A 19743-nucleotide genomic window follows, 5' to 3' on the forward strand; every position below is an offset into this window, starting at 1 on the left:
AATAATCTCTACCTGTTTTGTATTTACCAGCAGAATTTGCTGAATATGTTGCAACCCTGGTGAGCAGTAGCGTGTGGGCAAGGGCTGCATCAACACCATGAGGTGTCTACCTCCCTAAAGCAGAACCGATCAGACAGTTTCCCTGTGCCAATGGCACTGCCAACATTGGCCAGAATTTGTAAGGCACAACAAAAATCAGAGTTTAAGGAATAAATATGCATGCATACTCTAACTTTCAGTCCAAAGCAAGACTACATCTAGGAGGCAGTAGGTCTATATTCATTAGACATGAGGTCTAATGAACAAATTGCTGTATGAGTGTGTTGGTTTTGCGTGGCAAGGTTTTGGTAGCGGGGGGGCTACAGGGGTGGCTTCTGTGAGAAGCTGCTAGAAGCTTCCCCTGTGTCTGATAGAGCCAATGCCAGCCGGCTCCAAGACGGACCCGCCGCTGGCCAAGGCCAAGCCAATCAGCGCCTCTGTGATAACATATTTAAGAAAGACAAAAACAGTTAGAGAGCGCTTTTGCAGCCAGAGAGAGGAGTGAGAAGATGTAAGAACATCTGCAGACACCAAGGTCAGTGAAGAAGGAGGGGGAGGAGGTGCTCCAGGCGCCGGAGCAAGATCCCCCTGCAGCCCGTGGTGAAGACCATGGTGAAGCAGGCTGTTCCCCTGCAGCCCATGGAGGGAGGATGAGGGGGTGTAGAGATTCCACCTGCAGCCCGTGGAGGACCCCACGCCGGAGCAGGTGGAGGCACCTGAAGGAGGCTGTGACCCCGTGGGAAGCCCACGCTGGAGCAAGCTCCTGGCAGGACCTGTGGATCCGTGGAGAGAGGAGCCCACGCCAGAGCAGGTTTGCTGACAGGACTTGTGACCCCGTGGGGGACCCACGCTGGAGCAGTTTGCTCCCGAAGGTCTGCACCCCGTGGAGGAGACTCACGTTGGAGAAGGCCGTGAAGGACTGTCTCCCGTGAGAGGGACTCCATGCTGGAGCAGGGGAATGATGAGAGGAGTCCTCCCCCTGAGGATGAAGAAGCGGCAGAAACACCGCGTGATGAACTGACCGTAACCCCCACTCCCCGTCCCCCTGTGCCGCTGGGGGGGGGCGGAGGTTGAAGCCGGGAGTGAAGTTGAGCCCGGGAAGATGGGAGGGGTGGGGGGAGGTGTTTTTAAGATTTGGTTTTATTTCTCATTCCTCTACTCTGTTTTGCTTAGTAATAAATAAGATGAATTCCCTCTCTAAGTTCGGTCTGTTTTGCTCGTGATGATAATTAGAGAATGATCTCTCCCTGTCCTTATCTCGACCCGTAAGTTTTTTTTCATTGTACCTTTTCTCCCCTGTTTAATGAAAGAGGGGAGTGATAGAGCGGCTCTGGTGGGCACCTGGCCCTCAGCCAGGGTCAACCCACCACAGTCCTTTTTGGCGCCCAACGTGGGGCCCGAGAAAATCGAGATAAGGATAGTAATGGGAAGAGGTAACGGGCAAAACATTGACTGAACGTAACTTGAGAGTGATATAGTGGTGAAGGGACTAGAGGTAGATTTTGTGTGTAGATTGTCCACTCTTGTTTGGTGTTGTGATAGTGTTGTTTTGATTTTGGTGTGGGGAATTCTTTTTTCTTTTCCTTTGTTGATGTGATTAGTGTTTGAAGTTTTGTGTTGAATGTATATTTTAATGATAATTCTTAAATATGTGATTCACAGAGGCGAGGGGTGGAATGTGTTGGTTTTGCGTGGCAAGGTTTTGGTAGCGGGGGGGCTACAGGGGTGGCTTCTGTGAGAAGCTGCTAGAAGCTTCCCCTGTGTCTGATAGAGCCAATGCCAGCCGGCTCCAAGACGGACCCGCCGCTGGCCAAGGCCAAGCCAATCAGCGCCTCTGTGATAACATATTTAAGAAAGACAAAAACAGTTAGAGAGCGCTTTTGCAGCCAGAGAGAGGAGTGAGAAGATGTAAGAACATCTGCAGACACCAAGGTCAGTGAAGAAGGAGGGGGAGGAGGTGCTCCAGGCGCCGGAGCAAGATCCCCCTGCAGCCCGTGGTGAAGACCATGGTGAAGCAGGCTGTTCCCCTGCAGCCCATGGAGGGAGGATGAGGGGGTGTAGAGATTCCACCTGCAGCCCGTGGAGGACCCCACGCCGGAGCAGGTGGAGACACCTGAAGGAGGCTGTGACCCCGTGGGAAGCCCACGCTGGAGCAAGCTCCTGGCAGGACCTGTGGATCCGTGGAGAGAGGAGCCCACGCCAGAGCAGGTTTGCTGACAGGACTTGTGACCCCGTGGGGGACCCACGCTGGAGCAGTTTGCTCCCGAAGGTCTGCACCCCGTGGAGGAGACTCACGTTGGAGAAGGCCGTGAAGGACTGTCTCCCGTGAGAGGGACTCCATGCTGGAGCAGGGGAATGATGAGAGGAGTCCTCCCCCTGAGGATGAAGAAGCGGCAGAAACACCGCGTGATGAACTGACCGTAACCCCCACTCCCCGTCCCCCTGTGCCGCTGGGGGGGGGCGGAGGTTGAAGCCGGGAGTGAAGTTGAGCCCGGGAAGATGGGAGGGGTGGGGGGAGGTGTTTTTAAGATTTGGTTTTATTTCTCATTCCTCTACTCTGTTTTGCTTAGTAATAAATAAGATGAATTCCCTCTCTAAGTTCGGTCTGTTTTGCTCGTGATGATAATTAGAGAATGATCTCTCCCTGTCCTTATCTCGACCCGTAAGTTTTTTTCATTGTACCTTTTCTCCCCTGTTTAATGAAAGAGGGGAGTGATAGAGCGGCTCTGGTGGGCACCTGGCCCTCAGCCAGGGTCAACCCACCACAATGAGGTTATTAGTATTGGTATTTTAAAGAGTTAAGAAGGCAATTGCTACAGATTCACATAGTACTCATTGGAGGAATATAGATTCTTATTAATTCATTTAGGAAAAATGTGTATTGTTCATCATCCAAATATCCAGTAGTTAAAATTAGATGGTAGACTCTTAAAAATTGTTCTTTTATTTCACATAAGAAATCAAAGATTAGTTATGATTACATAGAAATATAAGGTAATATTCATTACACCAGTTACATAAATCAGAGATCCTTTATAAATTCCATACACCTTAATATTCACATTTTTTCCCATAGTTTTTAATGCTTAATATCATAAGTATCTGAAAAATTACTTTTTGCTTATGTAGATGATAAGGTCTGTTCCCTGAGGACCTAAAACTGAATTATTCAGTGCTCTCTGACAACATTCAAGACAAATTAAATAAAATCAAAATGAATCCTGATGACTTTCCCCTTATATTCACATTTTAAAATAATAAGCCTTGACAAAAAAGGCATTACCATCTCATATGGCCCAATTAGGAGAACTAAAGACTTGAGGCTGTATTATTTGCTATGGCAATTTCATATTGAACTACATTGGAATGATCTGCCAGAAGCCTGGCTGTATTCCCAACCTTAAAACTAATGCACAGGGATTTCATAGTCTGGAAAGAAAAAAGGACTTCTTTGGTGTAAAAAAAATTACATGTTTCAGAAATAGTTAATAGTAAAAACGGGGCGGGGGGGAAGCTGTCACATTCATCTCACAGGATAATAAAAGTAGACATTTGTGCCCTATTTATGCACAAATTAAGCTTAGTGACAGAGCTGGTATAAGGAAGTTCAGTCTTTCCCAAGGTTGCAGCTAGTCAGTAATCATCTGGGATTAAACTGAAAAGACTTTTGGTTTACCTATTTTTAGTCTGATTTTAGTTATAATACTTTTTAAAAATCCTCACCTGAAGGTCCATTTCAATACTTATAAAAAGTTTTAAATTTTATATGGGATAAGTACAAAAGAACAGTTTAGTGTTGAAAAGCTTCTCTACAGAAAGATAGCTGTCACATTTGTGTCACCGGCACCAGATCAGAAAGAACATATTATTAGAAGGCCCTGTCAACAACATGCTTGTCTTCATACCAGATAATTAATCATATACTTAAATATCAGTGTTTTAATCGATCTAATCCTTTACAAATATTGATCAATAGAGTAAGGAAAGAGAACCATCCAACTTCATCCTTTTGTGCTTTAGTAAATTTGAATGAAAACACAATTCCCAGTCATGTTATGAAAAAATATTTTTTCCATGCATTTTAATCATAAATGAAAAAAAAATGAATATTTGCTCATGTCACTCTCATTCACATATCCTAACATTTGTAGTAAAATGCCAGTATAACTTCAGTTTTAGAGAATTTGCACTGAATAAGGTAATCTAAACTGGCATTATAAACCCTTGTCGCAGAAATATCAGACATTCTGATTATATATACGGCATAAATGAATGCTGTAAGTCAGAGAGAAAACTTGAAACAACAAAGTGTATGTGATGCTATTTTGGGTATCATTTCTAAATGTGTGAAAGAGATGTTGCCTTCAATAGTGATTCTATTTGGTTTTTACAAGTCTATATCTTAAAACATTTATCTAATTAACTGCTGAAAACAGGTGCTATTATTTGTTACTTATCCTGATACAGCATCTTCCTGACTGTTAGTACTGTGTAAAATCGTAATTACACTTTCCTCCACAGTTTACAATCTAGAAAGGCAAAACAGAAATAAAGAGTGAAAAGAAAGGATGCATCAGAAATGCAACAGAAAGAATGAAAAAAATCCTCATTCAAATACCTTACAGTCCAGATGTCTCCAAGCAATAAATACTAGATTTCTTCCCTTTCATTTCCAACATATATGATTACAGAAGTTACCATTTTTCTGGATTTCTAAGGTAAACTTGTACGTATCAGCAGCAAACTAATTGTCAATATGGAACTAAAATCCTCTTAAGTCAAAAATGTTGTTCACAGTTATAAAGGAACCCAGTAGGGTAAAAGGAAATTTTCATTTTGCGAATTGTGTTTAGCCCTCACTAAAATTCTAAAAGGATGAACAGTCATAAAATTCTTTTAATAGGATCAGTCCACAATATTTTATATCTCATACTGCAACCTCAACACTGAGAGGAGTAAAAGGAAACTGTTTAAGCAGTATAGCAATCCGATATGGAGGAATGGTCAAAAGAAAGAGTTATTTAATTAGTTTGAGTATTAATTAATTAAATCATAGTAAAATAATAATATAAAATTAGTTTGAGTTTAAAAATAAAGTTTCCCTTTTCTTTTTTCTGAAGTAACTATTAGGTAGGCATTCCAAACTGTATCAAGTTGGAAGCTGAGGAGTCAAGCTAAACAAGGATAGTTCAATGTTAAAAAATAAATCCATCTTAGAGAGTTGATGGCATTATTTAGCCTCCCAGTACATATATTAGAGGAAAAAACTTATTTCCAGATATATATTGAAATCAGGAAAAATTAACTTCGAAATTGTTCCTTAGACTATCTGGATCATTGTGAAAGGAGCCTAAGAATAGACTTCTCATTTGCTTCCTCCTTCAGTATCATGCCCTAACAGTTTACTTCACCAGTAGTTTTCTAGAGAATTTTGTGTTTATTAATAGTAGCACCAGCAGTAGTGCTAATAATAGTGCTAGCAGAAATGGCAACCTTCTAGTCCTCTTCACAGACTACGATTTTGAGGTGTTACACTTTATACAGTCAGAGATGACTCTTGTGCCTTAAATCTGCATGTGCTAGACAGTGCTATGTCAATGAATCCATAAGGAACCATATGTTCTCCAGGTTGATCAGGACTCTACTTAATATTTGAGTAATATTAGAAGCATGTCTTCTGTACACACTCAAAAATTCATTTGGTTCATGTTTTAAAATGCCTGGATAGTTACTCCACATTACCCACTTCAGCTTTCATTATATTGATGAATGGGCTGAGGAAAAAATATCACATGGAAAGCCTGCCCCCCCACCCAACACATGGCTTATGACTAATTAAGCACCATCCTACACAGAATAAAATCTTCAATCAAACCTCATGCCTTGAAGAACAGATGGACCTTGGCAAACTTTGCCCTTCTTGAGTAAGTGATCTGCACACACAGATGTAGCAGTAAACTGTGAATTTGGCCTCTATTACTGAATATTGCCAACAATGGAATAAATTCCTAGGTGAACACATCCCAGATCTCTCCTAGCCAATACATTTAAAAAATGTATGGACAAAGTCAACTTGTGACATCCTAAAACTGTTTAATCTAAAGATTCCAACAGCAGAATTCAAAGGACAGTGGAGAAGGTTGCTTAGAATATTAATTTAATGACAAACTGAGGCTAAAATTGCTTTAAAATAATCATCTCACACATTACCTGAAGCCATCTTCTTTTCTTCATCATCTTATGAGATCCATAAAGGGCAAACTTTGTTTAATAGCAATATCTGACATTTACTGCTATGCTTCAGATAAACAATGTCCCTTTCAATTTATGAAGTCATAAGTGCATCATACCTCTTTTCAGGAGAGCAATGTATGGTAACTGAGTTTGTTTTTCAAATATCAAAACAATGTTTAAGCTGCATTAATGTAGCTGCACAGTGACTGGCACAGGGGATTTCCTTGTAGTAAACACACTTTTTGGTATAACATATCTGAGTATGACAAGAATAAAGTACTGTCTGCAAAATAAATCCATGTGATAAAAGAATGTAATCAAAGCTTTTCATAAAGGCAAAAAAACCCAATTGCTGTATTGATTCCACCAGTGCCTGTTGGAGTCAATTGTATCTAAACCATGGAACTCTGGATGGACCCTCAGTCAGATAGTTCTTGACTTGGGTTTTCATTAGAGAATTGTTTCAAAGCGATACTTCATCTGGTGTTTCGATACAATATTGAAAGTTCCAGGTATTCAAAATTTATAAGCAGGCTTATAACTGTCTTAAAAAGTCATAAGATTTTATAAAATTATATTTTTTGCATTTGATTTACTTTATGATTTCTGCATTCTTAGGGTTTATTCATATATTGCTTTCAATATTTTCAGGGAAGGAATCTTTTCTCCAAATTGATTTACATTTAAGCTTTCTAAATAGTTTATGTCTTACATTAAATTATTAAGAATTGGCAATACTGAATGAATAGTAGCACCTGTTAAACTTCCAGCAGTGCCTAGACCACGTGCACTAAAGCTAGCTCAGACATGACAGCAGAGCTGCTGTTTTTACCTTGATCCTGCCACAGATGTCACACAGGACAGGTGTTAGGCAGACATAAATGTAAATGTGATCACAGCAGGCTCCAACCTGCATATCTTTCTAAGTGGTCTGGCACACACCAGTCTTCAGCAGCAGACCTTGTTCTGCACAGCTTCTGCCTTCAGCCAGCCCTGCTGTTACAGACATGGAAGAGGCTCCCAGTAACACTACCCTTCTCAGACGATTTATTCTGAATTATGTTAATAAGTGTATTTTTACAAAATGGGGATAATTTTACATTGTCTCTTTCACAGCACCATCCCTTTCATAGCCCACACTTTAGTTAATTGCACAGGTTTAAGCTTACTTGATGTAATTGCACTAGAAATGTGAAGTGTCAACTATTCTTGCAGAATTTTTATTCTCCTTTTGGGTCTTATAATGACCTCTTGAAGATGAAATCACTGTGAATAAACAGTCTTTTTTTCCCTTAGTTTTGTTTTTCCAGAATTCAGAAAGAAACTGACATTAAAATGAAACTTTTTGTTTTAGCAACCATTTCAAATTACACAGTGTCTCATGCCAAATCAATCTTTGAGTGATGTTCATCAGACTCAACAAGACCAGCACTGCTACGGGAACAGTGTTGTTAGATAACCTTGACTAGCTGTGAGCAGACAGAGCGCAAACCGTTGCCCATGCAAGCCTGGTAGCCACCATCACTGTTTTGTCGATTGTGTTTCTTTAAGCAATGCATAGAGGTGAATACAGCATTAATGGCTCTGGGAGTTTGGAGATGACTGCATGCAGAAACTCCAAAATTCACACTGGCGTAGACAGGCACAGAAGAACAGTAGAGCTGTGGCACTTGGGTTCACTTCAGTGTATACATCCCATCAGGTAGCTGTATATATTTTTGATTAATTTAAGTTTTATTCTAATTTAGATGCCTTGAATCAATCATAAAAATATTGACAGACAGAATGCTATAGTTCAACCAGAAGTAAGTTTAGGAGTCTAACTTTACCTTAATGGCTAACTTCCCAAATACCAATACCCAAATTTATATGATATTAATAAATGTACATTATGTTTCTGTTATCTTCACTCAATAGGAGTTGAAGACCTCAGACTATACTCTTGCCCTATTTATCACTTCTGCAGATCGCATTTATGATTGTATTTAACATAGCTCTTTTCTTCTCATTTTTCCAAACTGCCTATAATCCTTTTTTTTTTTTTTTTTTTTTTTTGCATATTTATGTCAATATTACAACATGTAAGCAATGCCTGACCTAGTTGTTTCAAAATTAATTTAGGTATATCCATATGTATATGTATACCTGTAGGTAGTCAGTGGTTACAATTACAATACCCTCCATGCATGGGATAGATCACATGATAACATCTACACTATTTTCTCTTTGCTGTTCTTTGCTATTAATCTCACATATCATGACTTTCATTTGGTCCCATGCCACCTTCCACCTCATCATGAATTTAACCACCCAATGCTTTGAATGACAACAAATATATTTCTTGGAAATCTCTTTCAAAGTTCTTCATTAATTCTGTCTCCTACTTTTTTCAGCCTCCTTCCACCTCCGTTGTATGGTCATGGAATAGCAATTACTTTCTAAAATAGTTTTATATCTTTGGTGTGTGTTCTTAGTATGGCATTCATTACTGTAACAGTATCCACTGATCATATCAGATGTGAAAATGGATAGCATCTCAAACCAAAAAGGACTGGCTGCCAAGCTTCAGTAGGATTCACAGTGTGTTTACACCATTATAGCCCCATCACTTAAAAGTGCATGAACCATAGGTTTTGTTTGCTTGTCTGTTTTTCAAGTTGTTTGTTTTGGTTTTTTCCCCCAGCTGCTATCCTAAAGTCAGTGGCAAAAAGGCTGGGATACCAACATGTAGTGTAACAGGCAACAGTCTTAAAATGCTAATCCTATATTGTGTGAATGCAATATTATAAGCAATGAAAAGGGATGAAAAATTAAACATAAGTGAGATATTAATTTTGTATTTAATGGATTGATTACTATTTAGGTTTTCAGTTAGAATTTCCAAGAAAGCTGATAGCAGAAGTATGGAAACACATTATCATCTGACCCACCTAACTGGAGCGTACACACCACAGTCCCTGCCGGTCTGGATGCTGAATTCCAGGCATGGGATATTTTAGGGAAAGAAGCAGCTCTGTCATTACAGAGTGTTTCCTTCTCTTCTTCCCTGAAAAGGTCAGCAATGACAGGTCGCCCTGCAATTGCATAGTCTATTTCCCCCCTTGCCCTTTTCAGAGGCAGAATCCATGCAAAACTTCTAAAATACCATGTAAGCTTGAAGAAAGGGTTAGAATAGGTTTGGAAGAAAGTGCTGGTTATCAAAGTCTTTCAAGTGAAACATCATTGTAAGACAAAAGCTATTATAAAAATCTTTTCAGTGGAGAAGTTTACTCTCTCTTTTTAATTCACTCTCTCTTTTTTAATTTTTTTTAAACATGAGTCAGATTTTCAATGTGTGTAAATCATCACAGAACCAGTCAGAGAAGTAAGATTTATTTCCATCTATCCTTTTATTTTTGGTTACATCTAATTATTTTGTATAAGCAGGCCTTTTTAATATTGATTTTAAATGAATGTTGATGATAGAAAGGGAAGCAAGAAAACCTCAACAGGAAGGAAATGACATATCAGCATATGGTTTAACTTTTACATAAATGGTGTTAATGATAGAGTAGAAAATAAAAAAGTACAAGTTAAATCTAGGAGGGGAGTTCTGAAGTTACTATTGTCAATAAATTGCTATTGTAACTTTAGACGTTGCCCCAAGGCAAGTAGTTATCCTGAGAATAATTGCAAATAACTAGAGATGTCAGAAGCATGGAGAGAGAATTTTTACTTCTAGAAAATGAAAATGTGCACAGGTTAAGCTTGTTGCAAGAAAGTCTTTTTGTTTGCCACATTGCTTTTAAGTTATTCATTAGTAATCAAGCCAAAAAAAGGATGGATGAAGACAAAAAAGGAATCAAGATTTCATTTAAGGTTGCTACTTATACACAGAGAACTCAAGCCATATTACTATGCATATCACATGACTTGTAAAAGCAAATATTCTTTTTTTTTTCCCCTCTCCGATGTACAGGTAAAGAACAAGAAGCCTCAATTTCCTGTTTAATTCCTGCCCTTGTTATTAATTACAGAGTTTTTGTGGAGTGGGAGTGGAGAGAGGGAAGTATTCCTAATTTTAAAAGGGATAATAGAATTCAAATGAACTCCAGTGGAGGAAGACACCCCCTCTTCCATAATGTCACCTATTCTGGCAAAGAAAGCTAACTCAGCATCCCAGACAAGATGCCATTTGTCTGATCGACTTCATTTTTTTCATAAACTGGAAGTTACACATTAAGCTAACAATATACAGATAAACTTTAAAAAAATATAATTAAAATGGATGTAATTGAGCCAGCAAAAAAAATCTAATTTAACTGGCAGTGGATGCAACAGAGCTCTGTAAATGTCAGCAACTGTTCAGAGCAACATGGTCAGTGCATCAAGATTGCATATAAAATATTTTCAATATGCAAGTGAGACTGGTGAGTTTAAAGACACTCCTAAAGGCAAGACAGGAATGTGGAAGGCATTAATAAAAAGCTGCAAAGCATTTGAAAGAACTTTTTATTTCCCAAAAATATAAGAATGAAAGGAAAGAAGGAGAACAGTAACATAGGCAGATCTAAAGAAAAGCTTTTTTAGTTCCTCATCCTCAGTTATGATCTAAACAGGGAGAGAAACATGAACCATGAATTAGTAGGCTTTTGCAAAAACAATATTTACCAAACACTACCAAAGCCTTCCTATTTTCACAATTGACAACATTAATTTCTTTGTCAGATAGGTCTATAACTTGTAAAAGTCCTCAAGTCCTTTCATCTCTTTGAATTTGCTGTACCTAGATATTGTGTTTCTGTTCCATAATAGCCTGAAATAATAGTTGATCTTTGTTTTCTGTTTATACAGTCAAACAATTTGCTCCAGCTGTAATCATCTGGATTTTTACATATAGCCTTCTCTTACCTGGTATCTTTCTCACACAGAAACACATATGCTTTCCTCCCTCTGGGCTGTGGAACATCGAGGCGCTGATGTCACCCCATTTATTCACCACTGATGCTATTACTCCAACACTATAATCTGAGTTCCTCTAGTATTTTCCCTCTTTATATCAAACCGAAGTTTCGTTTTCTTCCTAAGTCTTCTTTCAGTACCTCATACAACTTCCCACTTGTTCACTTTTGCTTTTATTACTTGTGTTTTAACAAGTAGCTGTCATTTTTCAAAGTATATCTCATGGAACTGCTAGACTTTTTATGCTGAGTGAATGAAAACAATCCTGGCTTGAACTGAGACATTTAAATCCACTTGTTTGCTTTTTTTTTCCAATAGGCAAACTTAGCTGAACAAAAATATAGGGCATACATATTAACTGGGAGGTTTTCAATATGGAGTGTAGACTTTGGACATCTTGGACTGCTTTGTAGACAAGTCTGTATATCTCAAAAGGTCTGGAATCTTTAGGTACAGAGGATCTGTATCTTCTACATATCTGTTTTGTTCGCCTGATATTTGCCTTCTCTACATTTGTTTCCTGCATCACCATCTTTTTGTAGGACATATATAACCTATAACTTATTCATTTAGCTTTAAAAATATTTATCTGCTGCCAGCAGATTTGTTTCTACTCTTTTAAAAAAAAAAAAAAAAAAAAGTGAGCCATCTTTATAACAATTTTTCTGCATGTGTCACCCTGTAGAAATTTTTTAGTGACTCATAGGATACAAATCAGAAAGGCAGAAAAATTTCTCTTCACAAATCTATGATTGATTCTTCTTCATCACTACCTTTGTTTCCTTAAAAGTATCCAAACAATGCTTCCATTTTCATATCCTTTATCCTCTAATCTTTTTAACTTATTTCTCTGGTTCAATTTTTCTTTTTTCAGGATCTTCTGAGGAAAAGGTTTTCAATATTGATTTTACAGAATTTATGTATCTCCTACCTTTATCCTACTTAACCTCTCCCAGTAAATCCCTGCCTAGCTGATGCTGTAAACACAGCAACTGGGTCTACGGACTTTGCAGCATGCATGTTGGAATAAGAATTATGGCCTAAGTTCTGATGTCCACTCTAATTTAATTATCATCGTCTATCTTTCTGAGTGGTTCATGAGCTGCAGGAAATGTCTCCTTTATTTTACTAATTAAGATTTTATAGCTACCTACTAGCTCTTCAGGTCTACTAGAGCAAGTCCCTCACTTTTTGGTCAAGCATTAAACCCCCAAATATATCCAATTCCTGCAAGGATAAATCCTGAAGGGTTTTTATTGAATTGCTTAATGCCAAAATAAGTTATATCATATTGTCTCTAACAGTACATGGAGTGACACATCATTCCATAACCTGATGTAACCTGTGGATTTGAATGAAGGATTTACATCTTCTTACTTCTTTATTATTAAACTAGTGAGGATTGTAGTTGGATGTGAAACTTTAAATTTTCAAAAGAAAAAGGCCTACGAAAAATGAAGTGCACTTTCAAGAGTACATTTGCTGTCAAGCTGGTATTACATGTCCCACTATTCTGCAACTCTCAAAAGGTAGTCACAAGTCTGAAACCGACTCATTCAACATATCTGCTTATTTTTGTTGTGCGCTTAATGCCATTTGAGGGTACAATATTTACTTTCTGATATCAAATGGAACAGGGGCTATGACATCAATGGTCCACACTTTATGGTCCACGCCGGCCATGCCTAAGTATTTCAGGTTGAGCACCACAAAAGTGAGACACTTGACTATCAGCTCTTTTCTCTGAAAGATGGCCTCAGCGTACATAGAGCAAGCAGAGCAAGAACACTATTAAATTATATACTACTACTGCTCCACACATCCATTGCCTGACTTGAAATACTGAATATAGCTTGTACGGCAGCTTTGTGTCAGTTAAAGGCTTGTTAAAGGGACCAGAGTGACCACAGGAGAATGTCAAGGTTTGAAGCAGAACTCTTTTTTGCCTCTCAAGTTGTGTTAAACATTTTGTCTGATTGTTAAAGGGATAGCTTTTATTAGTTGTAAGATAGAGCTTGCTGTTTTAAGATAGAGTTTATAATGCAAGGTTTTATAAAGAGGACCCAGTTGCTCTTTGCAGTCTGAGTTCTGCCTAATAATGACCTTTCACTCAGGCCAACTGTCACTCATAAGCAGTGACAGTTCAGCAATCAAGACCTGAGAACTGTACATGCATCTCCCCATATTGCAGGTCAAAACAGCAACAACTAATGATGGCTTTGAATAGCTAAGGCTACATTGCTGAAGGAAATCCAAAGATACTCTGAGGGCATGCAAACACTTTGTTACCATGGGAAAAGAGAGCATAAGAATCTGGAAGCACATTTCCAATGGAGTAAGGACGCTTAAAATGAGGTCTTTGGTCCATACGATGAGTTTGGACTTTCTCTGTGACTAGGAATTATGTTTCTCCCAAAACCTAATAGTTTTATCAAACCCTCAATAAACATAGAATCACAGAATCATAGAATCATAGAAACAGAGAATCATAGAATGGTTTGAGTTGGAAGAGGCCTCAAAGATCATGTAGTTCCAACCCCCCTGCCACAGGCAGGGACACCCTCCACTAGACCAGGTTGCTCAAAGCCCCATGTAACCTGGCCTTAAACACTCCAAGGAAGGGACATCCTGCACAGAAGATCCAGGTTTTAGGAATAAAATGGCAAAATGGGCATTGTCAGATCCCAATGGATATCATCAACAAAAACATCAGCTGTGTCTCCACCAACTAGCAAAAAGGTGACACAAGCTTTCTTAGGCATTGTGGGTTTTTGGAGGATGCATATTCCAGATTACAACCTGCTTGTAAGCCCTCTCGATCAGGTGACCTAGAAGAAGAACAATTTTAAATGTGGCCCTGGGCAACGACAAGGCTTTGAACAAATTAAACAGGAGATAGTTCATGCAGTGGCCCTTGGACCAGTCTAGACAGGACCAGATGTAAAAAATGTGCTGTACACTGCAGCCGGGGAGAATGGGCCTACCTGGAATCTCTGGCAAAAAGCACCAGGGGAGACTCAAGGCCGACCTCTGAGGTTTTGGAGCTGGGGATACAGAGGATACACTCCAACCGAAAAAGAGATATTGGCAGCATATGAAGGGGGTCGAGCTGCTTAAGAAGCTGCTTAAGTGCTCCTCTTGGCACCCTGACTGCCAGTGCTGGGCTGGATGTTCAAAGAGAGGGCTCCTTCTACACACCATGCAACTGATGGTACATGGAGTAAGTGGGTTCCACTGACTACACAGTGAGCTCAAATAAGAAACCCCAGTTGCCCAGAAATCCTGGAAGTGATTATAGACTGGCCAGAAGGCAAAGATTTCAGAATATCACCAGAGAAGGGGGTGACACATGCTGAAGAGACCCCACCATATAATAACTACCAGAAAATGAGAAGCAATATGCCCTGTTTACTGATGGGTCCTGTCACATGATGGGAAAGCATTGGAGGTGAAAGGTTGCTATATGAAGTCCTACACAATAAGTCGCAAAAACTGCTGAAGGAAAAGGTGAATCAAACCAGTGTGTGGAAATGAAAGCCATCCAGCTGGCTTTCGATATTGCTGATCAAGAAAAATGGCCAGTGTTCTGTCTCTATACTGTCTCATGGATGGTGGCCAATGCCCTGTGGGGGTGGTTACAGCAGTGGAAGCGGAGCAACTGGGATCACAGAGACAAACCCATCTGGGCTTCTCCATTGTGGCAAAATATTGCAGCCCCCCTAGAGGAGCTAATTGTAGATGTACATCATGTAGATGCCCATGTACCCAAGAGTCAGGCCACTGAGGAACATCAGAACAACTAGCAGGTGTATCAGGTTTGCTAAGATTGTAGTGGTTCAGGTGGATTTGGACTAGCAACATAAGGGTCAATTACTTACAGCTCGCTGGGCCCATGACACCTCAGGCCATTAAAGAAGAGATGCAACATATAGATGGGCTCGTGATCAAGGGGTGGGCTTGACCATGGTCACTATTTCACAGGTTATGCATGAATGTGAAACGTGCTGCAATTAAGCAAGCCAAGTGGTTAAAGCCTGTCGGGCATGGAGGACAATGGCTGAAATATAAATATGGAGAGGCCTGGCAGATTGATTACATCACACTCCCACCAACCCACCAAGGTAAGCATTATGTGCTTATAATGGTGGAAACAACCATTGGATGGCTGAAAACATATTTTGTGTCCCATGCCACCACCTGAAGCAACATCCTGGGCCTTGAAAAGCAAGTCCTGTGGTGACATGGCACCCCAGAAAGGATTGATTCTGACAACAGGACTCATTTCAACCTCATAGACACAGGGCCAAAGAGCATGGCATTGAGTGAGTGTGTCACATTCCCTATCATGCACCAGCCTCCTGGAAAATCTAATGATACAATGGACTGCTAAAGACTACACTGAGAGCAATGGGTGGTGGGATCTTCAAACATTGGGAAACACATTTAGCAAAGGCCACCTGGATAGTTAATGCTATGGGATCTACCAGCGAGCTGGCTCTGCCCAGTCAAAATTTCCACGTGCTGTAGAAGGGGATAAAGCCCCCATAGTGCATGTGAAGAATGTGTTTGGGAAGACAGTCTGGATTAGACGTGATTTAGGCAAAGGCAAACCCATCCACGAGATTGCTTTTTCTCAAGGACCTGGGTGCACTTGGTGGGTGATGTGGAAGGATGGGGAAGTTCAATGTGTACCTCAAGGGGATTTGATTTTGGGTGAGAATAGCCAATAAATTAAATCATATGAAGTCAATTGCTAAATAACCCTGACATTTTATGTTATCACTCCTACAAATGCTATATGTCATATCAACAGTATTACATTAAGAATCACCCAAATTAATGAAGGATGAACTTTGATGAAATTGAGCAAAGTGCAGTGACGATGGAACTAGAACTGACTTCAGCAACTGGCCCCCAGCAGCTTCCTTGAAATCGTCATCTTCAACCCGCAGACCGCGAGCATGGGCCGTGCCAGATACACCAGCCACGAGCTCCGCATACAGCATGCAACAGTCCAACAGCACACACCATCTCTCCTGCCCTGAAAGACTGTTATGACATATGGAGCCCAAAGTCATGGATTAGATTAACTCAATGGAAATTTTAGAGGGATGACCCATAGACTAAGGGAATGATATCTATCTGTATATACATATACATATATATCTCTCTCTCAAAGACAGGAAGAGTGGTCATGATTAATTGAAAAGTGTAGGATCTGGGCATGACATAGATGGTATAGAATAAGGGGTGGATGATGTCCTGAGTTTCGGCTGGGATAGAGTTAATTTTCACAAGAAGCTGGGATGGGACACAGTCAGGACAGCAGATCCAAACCAGCCAAACCATATAACATCACACGCAGCATATAAAGGGGACTGGCCAGGAAGGAGGGGCCACTGCTCAGGGCTGGGCTGGGCATCAGGTTCCAGGGGCAAGCAAATTGCATTGCGTATCACCCACTTTGTATATTCTGTCCCAGTAACCTCTCCTTATCCCAGCACACGAGTCTTACCTTTTTCTTCCAATTTTCCTTCTCATCCCATCAGGGGGCAAGGGAGGAGTGAGCGAGCGACTGTGTGGTGCTTACCTGCTGGCTGGGGCTAAACCACAAGAAGTTATCACTTTAATTTTCTTCTGAGTCAGTGAATCTCAGGCTTCTGACCAATCTGGCTAGAGCTCATGATACATAGAAACTGAAGAACAGCTATATAATTTATAATGGACAACATCTTTAAACTGTGAAGATGACAGGGCTATGAAAACACCTTACAATTGCAAGGTAAGATCCAAAGAATGAGACTAACTTATGCTGTCCTACAACTATACACTGTATGAAAGAATATTAAAATTAACAGGTTCATGTATTTTAAAGGCAGAAGAGACTGCTCTGACAATCTAATCTCAAGTCCTTAATAACAGAAGACATATGATTTCATTTCACTCTTGAATTACTGTTGCCTGGTCTGTTCTCAACTCCGTACTATGAGGCCTAAGTAGAATGCATTTATTAGCAAGGCATCCCTTGGTGAGTCTGAGATGCTTACTTTAAGTGGCATCTATTTCTTCTTATTAAAAATAAAAGACTAGCGTAAAAGTTTAAACTTATAACATTCAAATGCCTAAATTCAAGTGAGTAACTCACCTTTTAGTGGCATTCTGTTATTTTTGCTGATGCTTGGAGTGGGCCCAGATACCTAAATCGGACAAGGTCCTAAATGTCTTAGCTGTGTGGAGTAGGACTCACATCAGCAGTGTGCAACCTGACCATGGCCAAGAGGAGCTCGGTTCCTCGGTGAGTGACCTCCGGGATCAAATCCAGGACTGTATACTGCCTTTCAGAACAAAGGCTTGTGAGGCTGTTTGTTTGAATTCTTTATTACATGGATATTCAAAAGCCTGCTACATTAGGCAGATCTCGCAACTCTTTGAAACAGTATGTTTGTCTTTCCTTTTGGTGGAAAGAAAATAGAAGACAACTTCTATGTATTTTCATGTGGTTGTTGTTTTTTGTCATTTAACATATTTTGCTTTGTGGATCTTGATAGCCTAAATATAAATAAAAGCAGTTAAAATCACCAGATGAATACCAAACCTTACCATACAACAGTTTATTGCATACATTTATAACCTTCCAGTTATCTCTTCTAAGGAAACAATGCATACTGCCTCAGATTATACTTATTACTATTCCATAAATTTCTAAAATTTTGTGTATAATTATTTGTGTAATGTTATATACTGTTATATTTGATACAAAACTAGTTTATGGTACACTAATAGATTTTCTGCACTGAGCTATCTTCATTTATTCTAGTATTAGTGGCTATATAAAAGTTCTCTGCATGTCATTTATCCAGCTTTATGACAGGTCATGACATAAGGGGACACGTGTATAAATGGCAATAATGGGGGAAAGTCAATAGTGACAAATTCACTTTACACAGATCTCTTAATCATGGTAAAATATTTAGTGTCTGCCAGTTTCTCTGTATCATCTGCCCTGTACAGCTTGATAATCTACGTCAGATGCAACTGCAGAATAGTCCAATAGTAATTATGTTTAGTTTTCTTTTCAGCATTGATGACATTTCATGCTAGATGAAAAAGTCTGCTGAGAAACAATGTTGCAACTATTTGGACAGGGGAAAAAAAAAAAAAAAAAAAAAAAGGTTCTCCTTGAATAAACAATTAAATTTTTTAGTTTGCTTTCTTGACCTTACTCTGATATGTTTAGTGAGGACAAGTTATCTATTAGTGATGGCTGTGCTGTGCTGGTAATCAGGTAGACGGCAACATGCTAGGATTCACAGTTACTTGGGTGATAAAGGATAAATGTGATGACCCTAAAGACAATGGCAGTGCTGCCGCCGCACAGTGCCCTTCCTTTCTTAAGGGAAACAAAGCAATGCTCCATAGGTGGGGAGGGTACTCTGGCAGGACACCCTGCATCTGTCAGCATTCCCTTCTCATGTCATACTGGAACTAGTTTAGAAATAAAGTAAAATAACAATGCATAAGGTGAGACATCTCATTTTTACTAGCCTATGCTATGTCATATTTTCTTTTCTATCATTTGGTAAATAAAAGATTAACCCTTAGACTCCAAGATAGCTCAGAAAAACTATATTGCGTATAAGAAATGGGTTATTCCAAAAAGTAGCACAATAATTAAACATTACCTACCTGTTTAAATCCCATCTCACAAAATAAATCTGACATGTTTTCATAGTAATTGGGAACAAATAGAAATCATCATGGAAATGTCAGATGACTTGCTTTCTCAGATAACAATTTACTCCCCCCCCCAAAGAAAAAATAAATCTTCTGACATATTTTACTAAAACATGGTGGCATGGTGGAAGGAAATGTTCTTTAATTAATACAATAAATAGAATACTAGCTCTCTGGTGCAATGCAATCAAAGCATGTGGGAAATGTTCATTATCCTTTGACAACTCCTTTTATTTAAAATGAAATCATTTGCTATTAGAAACATTAAGTAGAGGCTTGGACATTTTATAGTGGCTATCAGTCCTTGTCAGCCAATTTTATATTACAGGTAAAAGAGGGGATAAAAGCTTCCAGGCATATCTAGCATTATGGAAAGTGAGGTGAAAAATCAGAGATCCTCTAATAGACAGACAATTAAAATTTGTCATTGTTCTATGCACACTGTCACACACTGATTGCTTACAGCATTCTCTTGTTTTCACTTTTATTTCAAAAACTAGTTTATTTTTAAATGACAGCCCCTTTCCCCTTCCTATAAGCCATGGAAGGTAAGATGCCAAGACTCCTCAGTGGGCAGGGTGCTGTGCCGGCTCCTCACCTGCACACTCTGAATCACACTCGCTCCTTCCTTTCTCAGGGGCAGCCAAAGGACCCAAAGAGGAGCCTGTACCGGGAGGTGGGGCTGCCAGCTGGGTCTCCTGAGAGCAGCCAGGGAGGGAAATGTTTGCTCTGGAGTGACCTGACTTTTCCATGGCCTGATACCAACTGCAAAACTAAACTCTTGCTTCTCTGTTC

Source organism: Balearica regulorum, chromosome 1 (assembly GCF_011004875.1).
Source record: "Balearica regulorum gibbericeps isolate bBalReg1 chromosome 1, bBalReg1.pri, whole genome shotgun sequence".
NCBI lineage: Eukaryota > Metazoa > Chordata > Aves > Gruiformes > Gruidae > Balearica > Balearica regulorum.